Raw genomic sequence first — 14,668 nt, forward strand, 5'->3', positions numbered from 1 at the left:
ATCTTCTTCGCCTGTTTTAACGAATGGTTCAGGCTGCACAGCATAAATTTCTTCTTGTAGTAAGCTTCTTAGAAAAGCTGTTTCTACATCCAGATGATATATAGTGAGATCATATTTTGTAGCTAGCGCTATTAAAAATCTTATTGTTACGTATCTAACTACTGGTGCAAAAGTGTTGAAGTAATCAACGTTGAGCTTTTGCATGAATCCCTTTGCTACTAGCCTTGGCCTGAGTCTAGTTATTTTTCCATTTTCATCTCTTTTTATTTGAAATACCCACCTGAGCTCTATTGGCTCTTTTCCAGGTGGCAAGTTGACCAAAGAAAAAGCTTCATTTTCTTCAAAGCATTTCATTTCATTTTCCATTGACTTGTACCATTCTTCTTTTAGTTCTGAGTCCATTGCTTCTTCCCAACTTTTTGGTTCTACAATGTTTTCTTCACTAAACTGATTTTTCTTCTTCCTTTTTGTGCTTGTGACTACATAGTCCTTAAATTTCTCTGGTAACTTCTTCTCTCTCACTGGCCTTGCCTTGGGTGTTGCTTGCAATTCTGAGACTGTTGCTCCCTCATTGCCATCATCATTTATATTTAAATTTGAAATAGATTCGTCAATTGACATGTTTTCTTCCAGTACCTCTCTATCTCTTTCAGACTCATTGGTGTTGTTCTCGTGCTCTTCATCTATAGGTAAGTACACTGTTTCTTGCTCCTTGTTTTCTTGTTTTCACTTTGATCAGTTTGTTCATTCTCTCCTTTGAAATACATCTTAATTTCATCGAATACAACTTCTCTGCTAATAGTCATCTTTTTAGTAGTTGGATCTATCAACCTATAACCTTTTTGGTGTTCAGCGTAACCAACGAACATTTTCTTTGTTGACTTTACGTCCCATTTCTTTCTTTTTTCTTTAGGAACTAGAGTCATTGCAACACACCCAAACACTTTCAAGTGTCTCAAGTCTGGTTTTCTGCCAGTCCAGACTTCGAATGGTGTTTTGTCATCCAATGACTTCGATGGTGATCTATTGATCAAATAATTCGCTGTGTTCGATGCTTCAGTCCACAACCACTTTGGAGCATTTGCTTCGTGTAAAATTGTTCTTCCTTTTTCAATGATGGTTCTGTTCTTCCTTTCCGCTATACCGTTTTGCTGAGGTGTGTATGGACATGATGATTCCCAGATGATGCCTTTTGTTTTGAGATATACTTGAACTTTGTCATCCTTGTACTCTAAGGCGTTGTCTGTTCTTAATTTCTTGATTCTTCTGTTTAACTGATTTTTTACTTTTTCAATGTATTCTTGTAAGAACTTGAAATAATCTGACTTGGCCTTGAGAAAATAAACACTTGTAAACCTGCTATGATCATCTGTAAAAGTAAGCATGTATCTCGCACCACCTAGTGAATTTACCTCCATGGGTCCACACATATCTGAGTGAATCAAGTCCAACAGCTCACCTGCACGTTCACTCTCCTTAGGAAATGGTAATCTTGCGTGTTTGCCTTTTAAACAGCTTTCACATGGTGAGTCATCTGTGCTGTTTACCTCATAGCCTGTAGCTTGCTTGCTAAGTTTTACCATATCTTGCCTATTGAGATGTGCCAGCCTTCTGTGCCATAGTTTTACAACGTGTACTGGAGTTTTCTTTTCTGCTCTTGCAATGTTAGCACTTTCAGTGTCACTTCTTATGATCTTCCACATGGATCCTACTTTTATAGCTGTAGCTATTACTTTCTTTGTTTTCTTGTTGATGATATCACACTTGTCTTCATCAAACAACGACGGAAATCCAGCAGTGGTGAGTATGTGAACTGAGACTATATTTGATTTTACCGCGGGGACATATAAAACAGTCTGGAGTACTACTCGCTTTTGAACTCCTTTGAATGTGAATGTTATCTCTGCTGTACCTTTACCTGTAGCTTCTATCAAGTCATCATTCGCCATTCTTACTTTTACTGGTTTTATATCTTGGTAATTTTGAAGAATGTTTTTGTTTGCAGTCATGTGTTGTGTTGCTCCAGAGTCTAAGTACCAGTCATCATCATTGTGCTTTATGTTTGAATCATGTGCTATCCAAGCTATCACTTCTTCTTCTGCTTGAGCCAAATTGCTCTTTTCTTCTTTCTTATTCCTGCATTCTTTGGCGTAATGACCATACACGTTACAGTTGAAGCATCTGACTCCTTTCTTTTTGTTCTTGTTAAATTTATTCTTTGGATTGAATTGCTTCTTATGTTTTGTGATGAATACTGACTCTGTGTCTTTGCTTGCACTATTAGTTTTCTTTACATCTTGTGAAATCTTGGCTTCTACTACTTCACCTGTTAGCTTTACTCCTGAGCTTTCTAATCCCATAATCATGGGTTCGTATTTTTCTGGTAGACCTGCTAGTAAGAGTGCTCCGATCCACTCGCTGTCTACTTTGAAGCCTAATTTCTCTAATCTTTGCGCTGTAGAGAATATTTTATGTGTGTAGTCCTCTGTTGTTGAGCAGTTATCTAACTTAATGCTTAACAATTCTCTCAGGAGACCTATTTTCCTGGTCATACCTGCACCTTCATACACACTCTTCAACTTTTCCCACACTGCTTTTGGAGTTTTTAACATATTTATATGTGTGTATGCTTTTGTATCTATTGATCTGACTATCCTAGACATAGCCCTATCCATTTTTAGGGTGTCTCTTGTATATTTTTCATCTTCTAGCACACAGCCCCAAAGATCTTGATCTTTCAGATACAACTCCATGGCAAAAGACCAGTTTTGATAGTCATCGGAGCTCTTCAACTTTTCGATACCGATCACACTTGACAATTGATCTGTCATCTTTACTTTGGTTTTGTGTGATTTTCCTGCCTGTTCAGTATTATTTTACGCTGTACTACAGCACTCCTCGGTATGCCGAAACGGTAAAAAAAAACGCTACCTCTTTGCTGTTGTGCGCCACGCCACGTGTCACTTTGAGGTTAGCTTTTTGCTTGATTTGTATGCCGGAGCAAAAAACTTTAACTGAACCTCTTTGACTTTAAATATTACTTTTACCTGTACCTTCCGCAACTGATTAATAACATACTGACCGTCGTGTCAAGCCCATAACCTGAAGGTAATTAATAGGTTTAGGTAGATAGGTAAGCAGGTAAGTGAAAGCACACAAGGTTAGCGTACGACCACGTTTAATAAGGTATACTAAGTATGTGCGTTAAGTTACATAGTGTATGTATATATATATGTACATGAGTATCAAGTGTAGTACTATTATATGTATGATACTATATTTTATCCCAACATAATGTTTTAAGAAACAATAAACGACAGTCAATATACAGGGTGTCCCTAAATTGCCTCCCACGGACTAGCCAGCATGATACCTTGTTAAAATCCAACCGAGAATTTCTTTTTCGGAAGCTCGTCCGACGCATAGTTTTTGAATTATAAGCGATGGCGCTAGGCCAATCAGAGTGCACCATTTCATCTAGATTTGCCGCCACGGAAATTGCTGTTTTGTTCGTCTGGGTGAATTATTATTATTCGGTTACAAAGTAAATATCGGCACCTCCCCTCACTCGCTGTTGTACCCCTTCTCGAGCGCTGACCTCGGTATTGTTGCCGCGGCACACGCTGCCGGCCGCACATCCATGGGCGCACACTTGTGTGTGTAAACAGAAGCGCATCCTCAAGAATAAGGGATACAGCAGCGAGAGAGGGGAGGTGCCGATATTTAATTCGTATGCGAATAATAATAATTCACCCAGACGAAAAAAACAGCAATTTCCGTGGCGGCAAATCTAGATGAAATGGTGCACTCTGATTGGCCTAGCGCCATCGCTTATAATTCAAAAACTATGCGTCGGACGAGCTTCCGGAAAAGAAATTCTCGGTTGGATTTTAACGAGGTATTATGCTGGCTAGTCCGTGGGAGGCAATTTAGGGACACCCTGTATAACGACATCGCACACACTCCTGTCGCCAATACCAAACGTAAACGTATACATGCTGGAATCGTCTGTGCGAATGCCTTTGTCAGCAGCTGCCTCCTTCGAATCAATTGTAACCGTCCGCACGAATTTTCACTTTCACTTCGCTTTGTTTGCGCTGTATGGACGCGCCGACGTACCGCTCAACCGTCATTTTGTGCTTTTACCGGGAGTGGTACATACGAGCTGCAGGCTCTCTGGTCACGGTACGCAAGTAGCCCGTTTGAGGCGTGGTGATCGAAACACAAGCGACTGCGTCTAGACATACTTAGCGTCGTGCGTCGGCGGTAGTGACCGGTTACATACAGTGGTGATTTTGCAGAAAATTGCGAGTGTTTGTAGAAAAACTTGATCAATCGTTCTGTAAACCGGCGCGGGCGGGTTATTTACGGTGTATTTGTCATGCTGGCAGCACGGCGGCCGTTGCAAAGGCTTATTTTAGTTTAATGTGAAATGTTGCAAATCATATGGTAATCGAAAGACAGCTGATAATGATATTGGAGAAATATATTATCTTATTGTACTTCTAATCAGATCTTTATAATTACGTTCAGTATTAATATCCGTACAAATTAACCTTATATGAAGTTTTATATATTAATATTTTTACCTAAGTGTTGAAAGATGAATGTTTCACATTTCTTTGTAACGATTCGGAGAAAGTTTTATGTTGTTTTGTTAGATATATGCGTGACTTCATATATAATATTGTATTAAGTAATTTTGAGTCGAAATGTTATAGACCTTCGGTGTTTGCAGTAATTAGACTGATGTAGTACTGTTGTCATTAAGACTGATATGTGCAAAGATTATTGCGCAGCTGTATCGACATCGGGGAATGTGTAATTTTAATAAATATTTTGTATACCTGTTACGCCAATCATGTATATCGTGCGCAATATTATAACCTACTTGTATACCATATCCCACCCCATTTCCAGATTCGCACCGGATACAATCCGAATGCGGGGCGGTAACGTACCCGGTAGAACCGGGTAGGATACGACCGCGTAGGTATACCGCCGTATCCCGTACACGATCCGACAAGAATCACTGGCACACGATCCGGATGCGTGACTTTCACGAACAGAATCCGACACAACCCCGCGCGAAATAAATTCCTGACATATTCCGTACACGATCCGACAGGAATTGCGGTACACGACCAGGACGATCCAGATGAGTCATTTCACCGAACAGAATCCGACGCGATCCCGCGCTAATAAAATTCCTGCCATATTCCGTATTGGGAAATCTGCCGGGGGCGTGGCTTCTCCTTGCGGCAGAAGCAGTAACTATTCTAAAACGCATTTTTAAATCAGCTTTCGTGTTCTTATGTGAAAGCGTGTATTTATTTACAGTTATTAAACTCGAATTTTCAAAAAAAATTCAATAATATATGAAAATTTCAATACAAGAAATTTGTGAGTTTGCAAATACTCAGCCTAGTCATAAAAATTTTATTGGTGGTGAAGATATACTTGATGCGGGACATCTAATGAAATGTGGCCTACAGCAATCAGATACTAGTTGTGATAATGAGTATAAAATAATTGCATTCTGTCTCCAAACTTCTCGTTTACAAGATCCACCGCATGAAATTGTGGGTGCAATATCGCAACATTGGCTGCAATGAAAAATAAAATTTAATGTTTACTTTTTTTTATTTTTTCTGACAAATATTACACTACAAAAAATTTCATTTCATATTGATGATAAACAAATAATTATGAAATGAAATTCTATAGGTAATTACTTACATGTTGGTATGAAGTCATTTTTGGTGAAATGTAATGAAAACACTTTTTTTTATTTTTTTATTTTTTTTTTTTATTTTCTCGTGGTGGAAACTCCATGAATAATTTTTTGATCAAATATTGAAATTTAAGATGTTTTTAAGTAATAACTAAGCTTATAGATAATAATTGATTACTTAATATTTAAAAAAAAGTTTAACACTTTTAAACTACATTTCTCACATATTATATTTGATATCAGCAGTTTAAGCTTGACCTGCATAGAGTAGTTTATATTTGATCCGTCAGGTAGCGTATCTGAGTGGATGATTTCCCAATACGGTCCGACAGGAATCGCGGTACACGTTCCGGATGCGTGACTTTCACGAACACAATCCGACACAATCCTGGGCGAAATAAATTCCTGACATATTCTGGAGACTTCCGAACAGAGACCGCCAGAAGCCGAAGGATAAAAAAAAAAAAACACCGGTACGACACGGGTTGTACACAAAAGGGGAATAGAATTCAGCCACAAACGTCGCACATAATCCGACAGCGAGATTTGTGTCGGATATTTTTTACAGAGATACGACATATCGGTGTTTATATGATCGTTGTACACGTGCCTTAGGTTCATTTTGCCTTGTTTGAATAAGGCCAGCAAGTTGGTGTTGTCGCACACGAGATGCTTTGAGATTCGAGCGTACATCTGACAACGATAGAAACAGTCTACGTTATGATGTTTACCCAAACAAAAGTACATGCGCGTATGTTGTCCTGCTTCTTGCACGTTCGTCATCGAATATCATGATCAAGCTAGGTTGCGTCTCGTTCGATGCAATGACGTGCTCATGCTCGTTAAAGGGGAAGTACGCAACACCGTCGACACTTCCGAGCACTTGATTCAAAAACTTGTATTTCGGTTGATTGAGAGATTTTGAGTGAACGTACAAGTTTTCAAACCTCAAACCGTTTGGATGCGTTGGTTTTACCACAGTTAAATGGTCCGCAGCTTACCGCACGTACACTACTCGGTAACAGTTCACCATGGCGTTTTTTTCCGTCTTGTATATTGCGGCGTAAATTTGTCACAGTCCACCACGGGCAGCTTGATCAATTGTGTCTCGAACCTCATTTCGAACGTGACTGGCTGGATTTTCTATAAATGCATCATTTATAAAAACTTTCCCTCGTACCTTAGTCAATAACGCCATCTGCCGTTTGTTCGAAGATGTGCGGTACGAACTAAATGCTGTAGAGATTGATAAATGCAAAAACGTTGGTCTGACCAGCCTGCTGAAGGGCTTTGCTTTACTGCACCCTGGTCAGAGTTATCTTATGGAAAATGTTGAATGTCTCGATGTTCAGGAAACGAAAAAATTAACTGATGCCGATGGCAACTTCAATGTATTCCCTTGAGCATGATATTGGGCTTCACTGAAGACTATCGTAGGATCATCGTTAACGCGAAACGAGCTGATTTTTAGAAGATCAAAAACTAATTTAAACGTCATCGTTCAAAATCAAGACAAAGACTTAAGAATCGTAATCGATCGAGTGGAATGGTTAGTACCGTATGTGAAGATCTCGGATCAACGAAAAATCGCACTGTTGAATTTCATCGAGAGAAATACGCCTGTCTCCATGAGTTTCCGCAATGGGGAGTTATGCGAATATCCTTTGCTGCAGGCAAACACGAAACACATTTGGAGAAACCGCGATTTGTCATGCTCGGTTTGCAAACGAATCGAAAACAGCCGGCAAAAACGCAAGTCATCTTGATCACTGCAGTAACATTACTGACGTCAAGCTGTTTTTGAATTCCGAGTGTTATTCATACGGTAACCTGAACTTGAATATGAGTCACGATCGCGTCGCATTGCTGCACGCGATGTACGCAAACTTTCAAGCCACCTATTACGGCAAAAGACCCGAGCCTTTGTTGACGAAGAGCGAATTTTTGCAGTACGAACCTTTGATATTCATCGACTGTTCGAAACAAAACAAGGCTCTGAAATCTGGACTAGTAGATATTCATATCGAATTTGAGGCTAAAAATAACTTTCCTACTGCTACATCTGCCTACTGCTTGATTTTACATGATCGTATAATTAAATATAAACCGCTGAGTGGTAGGGTGAAGAAATTGATATAAAAACCTTGAAAGTTGCAATAGTCGATTCAGTATTTTTCTGTATGGAATTCATAGTCGACGTGCAAGGATTCAGGAGATCAAATCCCGGTTTTACACCAAAAGAGTTGGCAGTCGTATCACTCGACGAAGATACCAAACCGTCAATTTTTCTTTTCGAACCTCCCTATGATTGGAATTCTTTACTCGCTCCATTTAAAAGCGAAAATTTATGGCTGTCACGGAATTATCACGGACTATCCTGGGAAAGTGGTGATTTACCTTTTGAGTAGCTTGATTACACCATCGAATGCATGTCGTCGCGTGATGCTTCAGCAGTCTACATAAAAGGATCGGAGAAGAAAATTTGGCTGCCGAAAATCTAGGTGAAAAAGTTGAAGTCGTTGATTTGATGGATTTGGGTTGTTTGTCATTGCAAAAATTGAACGAAATGTCAGATACTAATTCAAACTGTGCGCATCATGCTATATTGCGTCCAAACTGTGCAGCTCAAAACGTACGTATTGTTACTGCTAAATTTTCTGTTGAAATACGAAGGCCGATCGGTGTCTACTCGAACTGTTCTTCATTCCCATTGCCTAAAGCATGGTTACGATACCGTTGAGTTAGAAATATGTTCTTACACATACAATCATTATGAATTTCATGTAAAACTGTAATCCCAAGTTTTTTTCAATGAATAAAAATATTTTACATCAATGTCAACCATTAATTCAGTCCCTCTTTACTGCCAGTTAAGAGTTAATTTCAGGCACTTCCGGATTTCAACATCGCACCGAAGTCCGTTTCCCACAGGCCACTCAACGTCAAATCAAAACTAGTCGGACGATTCAGAGAATTGTTTGTCAGCCTAAATTCGTCCAAGGTCGAAGCGAGTCTTTCTCACGGCTCCCGAACCTTCCAGAATTCAACGTCGCACCGAAATCCTTTGCAACGTCTAAGGCTGCCGTCCCATGGTCCGGAATTTGTTCCGTCTCCACGAACCCGTAATCCAGTGACTTTTCAATCCCCAATCAGAGGCGTTCCGGACATTCCGTTCCGTGCGCACTACCAGTATTTGCGAACTGTCAAACAAATCTCTGTATCTGTGTGTGTGCGGTTGCGTAACAAAACACAAAAATGAATTCGTCAGGTCCTGTAAGTATAAAATTCTTCAGAATACGAAATTCATTTATTTAATTGTATGTTGTAGTTGTTTAATGAAGTGGAAATAATTAAAACTTTCGTCACGTTTGACCTAATATCACCCAATTTCTAACCTATAATTCGAGAATATTCATATCATAACCTTTTATTTGCAGCCTGTGAAATATGGATACTGTGGCTGGCTAATACAAGGTTGTCCAAACATCCTACAACACATATGCTTGTGTGAGTAATACGATTCCGTCTTTGTCAGCATCGGGTGTCCCTGACACGGAATGCACAGGCCCGGAAGTGCAGACACCCAATCACAGTAGCGCATTTCAAATTCAGCGCTAAAAGGACCGATCGCAATTTGCCGGCGATCGTTTCGTGCGTGTCATTTCCGTATCATGAGACAGTACGAAAAATGCATCCCGTAAATCAGTGGAGCCGGAACGCCTCTGATTGGGGCTTGAAAAGTCATTGGATTCCGGGTTCGTGGAAACGGAACAAATTCCGGACCATAGGACGGCAGCTTGAGGGTTCGCGGTTGCTCCCTGGTTAAAATTCCATCAGAAACCAATAGAATATGTAACTGAAATGTATAAGAACTTGACGGGATTCTGTCAGCTTTATCCGCACAAGTGATCCAACATTGAATTTCTGTCTGCATCTATCAGTTTCATGTACGCATGACTATGAATTTCAGACGGTATTTATTGGACTTCTAACTGCTTGACGGCGTCTATCCGCAATTTCATATACAAATTCTATCGGCCTCTATCCTCATTCGCTCTTTACAACAAGCCATCCGCTTCTGTTGGCAATTACAGACAGCCCGTCTGTCCGAATGTGTACGCAGCGCTGAGCAGCGTGCGAATTCATCTGGATCTATCCGCAATCGCGTATACAAATTCTATCGGCTTCTATCCGCATTCGCTACCGACAACGAATAACCCTCTTCTGTCCGCAATCGCGTATACAAATTCTATCGGCCTCTATCTGCATCCGATAGATAGCCTGTCTGTCCGGTTTTCATGTATTATCGACACGATGCGTTTTTAATTGCAGCATTTCAATTTCGTAATTTTCACTCTAAAATATAATACCGGTAAACGGGGAATTTGAGTCTGGGTTTTACATGTCGGATTTCGGTTTCTTTCACCCAACTATAGTCAAGGAAAAATAGTTTTGTTAGCCAAAGTTTTCTTCTGTAGAAACCAGAACGATATTTCAGAATTTAAGAAAAATTACTTTTCTTGATAACTTCAGTTTCGCATTCCGGTCACTTGTATAAAAAAATAAATCATTATTAAATGATATAATTTTAAGCAAAGCGGATATACAGTATTTTTTTACATTTATTTTGTCCTTCGTCAATTCAGTTTTTATTATAATTGTATTGTACTATAATAATCAGTGTACACAAATTTTAACTTATGGTAGGATTTTAAACATCTTGAACAAATTTTAACATCAGCCCTGCAAAGAGTAAATATTGTCTGACAAGTTTATAAACCCTGTCTATGCTATATAGCTGTAAATTTTTTTTGTACATAGTTTATCTTAATCTATGATGCAAGGAGATTTGCAAATATATGTCAAATTGTTGACGCTCAGAAATAGCAGTTTCTCTTGGATATCGTCCATGGGGATTCTTCGATATTCATCGCTTCGCCTTACTCTCACAATGTGCGGTACGTGCAATTCTACAACCACATCAATATTCTGTGCATCGATATAGGTCCGACCATCAACGAGTACAAATCCAGTTATTTGAACTATATCCGTTGTGACCAATTGCACTACGGAATCGTTAGTTTTTTTGTTCGGCCGATATCGTGCGCTGTGAAAAGGGGTATTTTTGAATATACACCGAGCGTATATGACTTCCCCGTTATCATGTACGACAGGTTTGCCAAGCAAAACTACATTGTCAGGTGTTATTGTGCAATTCGAAGTGTGAGGACGGCCGGCAAAGAGACGCTTGCAGTAATTCTGGCTTTCTTCCGAGAGTTCCATGTTTTCCCCCAATTTCCATTGGAACATATTTTTATTGAGGTATCCCATTGCGATTTGATCGTCAACCCCTTTCGGTCCATTGACTTGTTGTTTTAGTCTGTAATTGGTACTCTCAAAACTGAAAGCAGAAGTCGTCCACAACGGTCCTGACGATTTCACGGATTTCACCACATGCAGTAAGCTATGTACATTGAATGTCACATATTCTTTTCCGTATAAAATTTCAAATTCAGCTACGAATTTCGTGAGATTCAGTTCGCACTTATTTAAATCTGCTTCGGAAATTTTGTTTTGCAGAAGTATGAACGAACTGTCTACTAAAAGTGATAGGTGTTCCAAAGCAGCGTCTGGTATGAGACCGTCTAAACAAGGGAGGCTGTAGAATAATAACCATGACTGCCATTCAGAAGCTTTCCACTTGCCTCTTTTCGATAATTTTCTCGGCAATCGATGAATTTCGTGTGTAGGAGTCATTCGCATCAATCTATCGTTGATTTGATTTTGAATGGCTGGGGCCAGATAAATTGGACTCCCGGGAGTTGTCCAAATATCCCACAGAAGTTTTATTACACCGAGTAATATGGCGTGCATGTATTCAAAGGGAAATCCCCACACCATATTAAATAGGAGCAACTGTAACAAAATGCTAGCTCCTTTGACGCCATTCACAGGTTTCCGAAGTCGTGTGGCATTTTCTACATCCTCTTTATGAGACTCGTGTGTTCTCCCGTCTGCGTCTACTTCGCCGAATAAATAGCGCACAGCTCCACGTACATAATTCCCATGAGCATAGCACCAACTACAGCTGCGATATCCGTTATATTGTAACCTGCACTGGACAATAGGTCTTGCCACGGAGTCACAAACGCAACACAGTGGTATTATTTTGAAAGTTGTCTTTCGGCCCATGTCATTTTTCAATTTGAGGCCTCGTTCGGTTAGGTGATTTGCCTGTGAAACGAACTGTTGGAGAAAAGTGTTCATCATGGTAGGACTGGGTTCCTTATTTCCAACCCATAATCCAGCTAGAAGGACGTGCTTAAATCGCAGATGGGGAGGTAATTCATTCACAATTAATAGCAATGGCCAACTGCTTCTATTGGAGCTATTAAAAATCGGCATTCCATCTGTATTGAAGTTGTACGTGAGGACATGATCAGCATTCTGAAAATATTCCCCAATTGCCGCTCTATACAGCTCGCTGTCATAAATGTCTGTCATTACGGTCGGTGGTGCACGAGCGAGCGCAGCGTCTCGTGTTATTAAGTTTTCCATTAGGCTCTCACGGATCTTTCGACTACTCAAGAGTTGCTTAAATTGGTACTTCAAATCAATGTAAATGAACCTATTCGGCGATTGCATCGTCAGATTTTGTAGCTGAAGGCACTCTTCGCAAGTAACTGAATTATTTTCAAATTCCCTTTTTGTGATTGGTCCCAAAATAGGTATTTTGCATGAAGAGCAAAAAAAAGTGTAAGTCATAACATCTTCAGGCGGCTCGTACTTCTTTTTGATTTGGAATTTGCTAATTGACCAATTCTCATACCTTGGTCCGGCCAAACATTGTATCATATCCACCAGTGCTTTTCGGGCCTCATGGGATACAGAAAAACGCATACAATATGCCATGACCATTTCCATAACATCCGACACGGACAGAACAGATTGATCAAACATAATATCGTCGTCATTCACACCGTCTTCTCGCCCGACTCGTTCGTGAGGTTCATCTTCTTCCGAAGTTTCAGAATCGTCAAAATTTTGTAAATTGTCGTGCGAATCGTGGGAATCGTCTGATTGTGAGTCATCAGAATTTTCTACATCGGGATCTGTCAAGTGCTCTTCATCCGACACACAGACATCATCATTCTCCTCATGTGACATATTTCCACAGCAGTCATTGCTTAGAACAGGCTCCATCGAAGATGCAGCAGATGATTGATTAGAATCGGAAACACAATGTGACGTATCATCCTCGGTATTTAACAACATATTCTCGCCCGATCCCACAGAATTTTGATCTGAAAACATTAATTGACTAACAATAACTTTGGCACAAGTAATATAATAACGTACAAAGATTGACGTCCCTGTACTCAGCAGAGCAATGTTGGAGAAACCGAATATAATTGGTACCATAATTAGGTGCTTTTTAGGTGCTAATTAGGTGCCCGATTCAAGAATTTGGTGCTTGATTTTTTAATGAGAAAAAATCGATTATTGCCGCGCGCTGCTAGCGGGACGTCATGCTAGCAAAGCACCCCACGTAACTCGACAAGTACCGGGGTTAGGGAGAAGTACACTACGTACGAATTAAGTGCTTTTTAAGTGCTACTCGGGTACACTATCCAGAATTTCCGGGATTGATTTTTTAATTAGGAATAATCGATTTTTGCCGCGCGCTGCCAGCGGGCCGTCAGGATAGCAGAGCACCCCACGTAACTCGACAAATACCGGGGTAAGGGAGAAGTACTCTCCGTAGGAATTGAGTGCTCTTTAAGTGCTACTCGGGCATGCTATACGGAAGTTCCGGGAACGACGTCTTGATGTACTTTCATACATCGTAAACGTTGTTTATTAACACATACATTCTAAAATCACGAGGTACGCTGTATGTATGTATATCAAAATACCAGCAATATTTTTCAATTCTTTCCACATCTCGTTTTTACCACGGCAAAAGTTATTCGATTCCAACCAAGTAAATAACCTTCCGTCTGCACACCTCCGCCACGACCCTCCGACTGCATATAGGGTCAATCTGACCCCAACCGTTTTCCAACCAATTGTATCGTACTAAATGAACCGACTGCGTATTTTGGTGACGGGATGCCATTAGAACAGAGTAGGAATCGGACAATTTGATGACTATGCGTTAATTTTGGTGACTGTCACGAATGTGTATTTGTATGAATCGGTTATTTTGATGACTGGGATTTTTTGGCGTGATCCTGAAAATTCGAAAATTTTGTTGCCAATTTCTGCCCAAGGCGAAACCACAATTGCATAGCTGTGGCTGTTGTGATAGTTTTCCTTTCCCCTGGACTCGCGCGCGAAGCGCGCGACGCCAGTTGCTCAGCAAATTTACAACAAACCTCGTACCTAGGCACCCAAAAAGGTCCGTCATCAGTATATACGATACATGTAAATATATAAATACGCATTATTATTTTTTTTTTTGCACATACAATTGTATTTTACCTATTTTTGGGCACTTCGATTTTAGTATTCTCAAAAATCAACGCTTGGGCCATAAATAAGAACAATTTATTACAAAAAGTGTATGTGCAAAAAAAAATTAATAATGCGTATTTATATATTTACATGTATCATATATACTGATGACGGACCTTTTTGGGTGCCTAGTTACGAGGTTTGTTGTAAATTTGATGAGCAACTGGCCTCGCGCGCTTCGCGCGCGAGTCCATGGGAAAGGAAGGCTATCACAACAGCCACAGCTATGCAATTGTGGTTTCGCCTTGGGCAGAAATTGGCAACAAAATTTTCGAATTTTTGAATTTTCAGGATCACGCCAAAAAATCCCAGTCATCAAAATATCCGATTCATACAAATACACATTCGTGACAGTCACCAAAATGACCGCATAGTCATCAAAGTGTCCGATTCCTACTCTGTTCTAATGGCGTCCCG

This window comes from Neodiprion fabricii, chromosome 6 (assembly GCF_021155785.1).
Source record: "Neodiprion fabricii isolate iyNeoFabr1 chromosome 6, iyNeoFabr1.1, whole genome shotgun sequence".
In the NCBI taxonomy this organism is placed as follows: Eukaryota; Metazoa; Arthropoda; class Insecta; order Hymenoptera; family Diprionidae; genus Neodiprion; species Neodiprion fabricii.